Source organism: Peromyscus leucopus, chromosome 11, assembly GCF_004664715.2.
Source record: "Peromyscus leucopus breed LL Stock chromosome 11, UCI_PerLeu_2.1, whole genome shotgun sequence".
NCBI lineage: Eukaryota > Metazoa > Chordata > Mammalia > Rodentia > Cricetidae > Peromyscus > Peromyscus leucopus.
Window position 1 is genome coordinate 22,015,937 of NC_051072.1, and position 3,931 is coordinate 22,019,867.

General features: G+C 41.1%; 1 pseudogene; it reads left to right on the forward strand.

Moving 5' to 3' along the window:
• Positions 1 to 460: 460 nt before the first annotated feature.
• LOC114710797 lies at positions 461 to 1,066 on the forward strand (annotated as a pseudogene).
• Positions 1,067 to 3,931: the final 2,865 nt, after the last annotated feature.

The following is a 3,931-nucleotide window of genomic DNA, read 5'->3' on the forward strand; positions in this document are numbered from 1 at the left end:
CCCCATTATGTTGTACCTCTAGGTTTCAGATAGAGTCTGAGTGTCTCCCAAGAGCTCATGTGTTGGAATTTAACTTTTAATGTAAAGTATTAAGATGTTGAATAATCTACCATGAGTTTGTCTCCCTGATGAGTTATCTAATCCTCAGTGATCAACCCTAAACACACACACACACACACACACACACACACACACACACACACACACCATTAATAATTAAAGAAGTTAATATATGACAGCAAGTGGAGAGGACACAGGAAGAGTTAGTTAGAGGGGAGAAAATGAGAAGCAGAAATTATGTAAACAGAGTATTCATGTATGAAATTCTAAAAAAGTATTAAATTGAAAAAAAAAAACTTAAATTGCAGTACATTTTGCTCTTTAGAGGCAGTGTTGGGGCAAGCAAGAGCCAGATGGACACTGGGGAACTCTGTGCCTTGTGGAGGAAAATCAAGTAAACATGGACAAAAGAGATCCTAAGAAGCCAGGAGGCAAAATGTCCTCATATGCATTCTTTGTGCAAACTTACCGGGAAGAACACAGGAAGAAGCACCTGGATGCTTCTGTCAACTTCTCAGAGTTCTCGAAGAAGTGCTCAGAAAGGTGGAAGACCATGTCTGCTAAAGAAAAGGGGAATCTGAAGACACGGCAAAGGCTGACAAGGCTCGTTATGAAAGAGAAATGAAAACCTACATTCCCCCCCAAAGGGGAGACCAAAAGGAAGTTCAAGGACCCCAAGGCACACAAGAGGCCTCCTTCGGCCTTCTTCTTGTTCTGTTCTGAGTATCGCCCCAAAATCAAAGGAGAGCACCCCGGCTTGTCCATCGGGGATGTGGCGAATAAGCTGGGGGAGATGTGGAACAACACCGCTGTGGACAACAGGCAGCCCTGTGAGGAGAAGGCTGCCGAGCTGAAGAAAAAGTACGGAAAGGGTATCACTGCCTACAGAGCTAAAGGAAAACCTGATTTGGCGAAAAAGGCTGAAAAGAGCAAGGAAAAGGAGGAAGATGAGGAGGAGGAGGATGAAGAGGAAGACAAAGATGAAGAACAAGATGATGATGAATAAGTTGGTTCTAACGCATTGGGTTTTGGAGGTTTTTTGTTTGTTTTGTTTTGTTTTTGTCTATAAAGCATTTAACCCACCATGTACACAACTCAATCCTTTTAAAGAAAAAAAAATCGAAATGTAAGGCTGTGTAAGATCTGTTTTTAAACTGTACAGTGTCTCTTTTTTGTATAGTTAACACACTTCAGAGTGTGTCTTTAGATAGCCCTGTCCTGGTGGTATTCTCAATAGCCACTAGCCTTGCCTGGTCCAGTCTGGGGTTGTAAAATGACATGGAAACTTAAAGCAGGTTCTTGTTGGTGCACAGCACAGATTAGTTATATATGGGGACAGCAGTTTGGTTTTGTTTTTTAGGTTTTTTTTTTTTTTTTTTTTTTTTACATCTTCAGTTGTCTCTGATGCAGCTTATTACAAAGATAATTGCTGTTCTGTTAACTGAATACCATTCTATAACTGCAAAAAGAAATTGCAGCTGTTTTGTTGACATACTGAATGCTTCTAAGTAAATACAATGCAATGTTTTTATTAAAAAGAAAAAAGAACTTGGAAACTTTACTCGTATTTTTTATCTTTAATCATATTTAATGTTTACAGATGGGACTTTGGGGAGGTAATATGGATCAGATAATGTTATTATGGTGAAGTTACCACGCCTGAGTGTTGGTAACTTTATTAGAAAAGGGAGAGAAGCTAAATGTGTGTGTGTATATGTGTAATACATATATATATATAATTATAAATATATAAAATCTCTCTCTTTCTCTGGTAGAGATCTCTCTGTGGTAGAAATGTGGAGGCTGCTCACGCTGGGTTGTGCGTGAGAAATCAGATGTTTATGCAGACCTGTGCCACGCCACTGAAAACTGTTATAAATTCATACAGGTACAGAAAACAGTGTAATAGCAGGCCAGCAAGTGGGTCACAGTAGTCTCCTCTGTACACAGAAGGGGGGTGCTTTCCCTTGCATGTATACGTGTAAACAGTTTAGATACAATAGCAGCAAAATAGCTCCTTGTTCACACGTCACCTTTTATGTGAGACCCCCTCACTCCCACATCCACAAACTCATCCCCACACCTTATTCCCACTTTATTATCATCCTGGATTATAGCTCCGTGTGCATTACTTAATTATTTGCTGCCTCCCAAGGCTGTGCCTCAGTTAGTTTCAACACTCCCCAAAGGTTCATGGGGTGGAGGTTTGGTCTCTCGTGGGGCCATGTTGAGGTGGGGGATGAGTAAGAAGTGAGTTCTAGTGAGAGATAATTAGGGCACAGATAATTAGGTACACCCTCACAAATGGATTAATGTCTCAAGGGTTGAGTCAGGTTTCCTGTGGCTAGATTAGCCCTCTGGAGCGTGGGCTGATGGGAGCCAGGCAAGTAGCTTGTCCTCTTCTGCTTCCTATATTGTGACATAACCAGAAAGCTCTGGCCAGAATTCCACTGCCTTCTAGTCACCAGAATCATGAGCCAAATAAACCTCTTTGTAAGTCCTCTGCCTAGCGAGGCACGATGGAACATGCCTGTAAGACTTGCATCTGTGAGGTCGAAGCAGGCAAGTCATTACTTCAAGGCAAACGTGGGCTACATTTCTCTAAAAGGCATCATCCAGTGTTGCTGTAACAAAACAAAGGACCAAGATACCTCTCTAGAGTGTGGGGATGAGATTCTCATCTGTTTTGTTCACTCCTACATTCTTAGACCCTATTAACAAATAAAAGAATGAATTGTTGAATTTTTAGGTAGTACGTCATAGGCCACTTCTTTGTTTTGTACAGGTCCAGATCGGAGGCTGGCACAATTATAGGTCCCAGGTTCCTTCTGGTTACTATCTCAGGACATGTCCTCCATGCCAGAGGATGATTGCCACTGGGCAGACAGCCTTAGTCCAACGCCCAGCACTGTTACCTGCTCTCCCTATCTGTGTGTGCGCATAGGTTTGCATTCTTTGGAATTTCATTCATAACCAGCTTCATGTTACATCTGCTCACCTCCATCTATGGACATGGTCCAGTTCAGTCCTCCTGGCCACACAGAACAGCTGGTTTGGGCAATGTAAAGAAAGCCAGGCTCTAGCTCCTTCCAGTCCAGTAGCTGACATTCAGAAACTTACCCCTTGGCCCCAAGCTTCCACTGCACAAATTCTATATCCCCGTCAACAGACTTAGAAGGCAAAGGCAGTCCACGTAGACTCATTAGAGACAGACGCAGCTGGAATTTCCTTATTGCAAAAGAAATCAAGACTATTTGTGATCCCAGCTAAAAGAACTCAAGAGTATCTGTGATCTCAGTTGAGGCTAGGATCTGTTAGCAGACAACTGGACTTTATGAAGTAAAGGGGAGGACCTAGAGAAATCACACTCTAAACCATTTGACAAAAAACGATACCATTGCTGTGTATTTGACTGTTTTTCATTTGACTGCTTAAGCCATTGAAACATTGATATAAAAACATCAAAAAAGCCCTGACTTTTCAATTATCGTCACAGTCTCCTTCCAGCTCTTGTGCGTGAGTACACATAATACTCGCAGAGTTTATTGGCATTTTCCATGCATGGGCTTGCATTCTATAGTTAAATCACTTTTTGTTTTAAAAAGAATGTTTTTTTAAAACTTCTTCACTATCATTTTAGAAGACTAAGTGGATAAAAGAGAGGATCCTGAAACATCAAAAATTGTCAGCAGTCTTTGAACAGCCGGTCTTGACTTCTTCATATGCTTCAAATCTTTGGAGGATCTAAGAGTTTTTGTTTGGGTGAGTTATATGCACTAGTATTTATTGACATACATTAAAATTGAAAATTTAAAAATATTTATGTATTCATTAAAATGAAAGGGCTCCAGGGCTGGAGAGATGGCTCAGC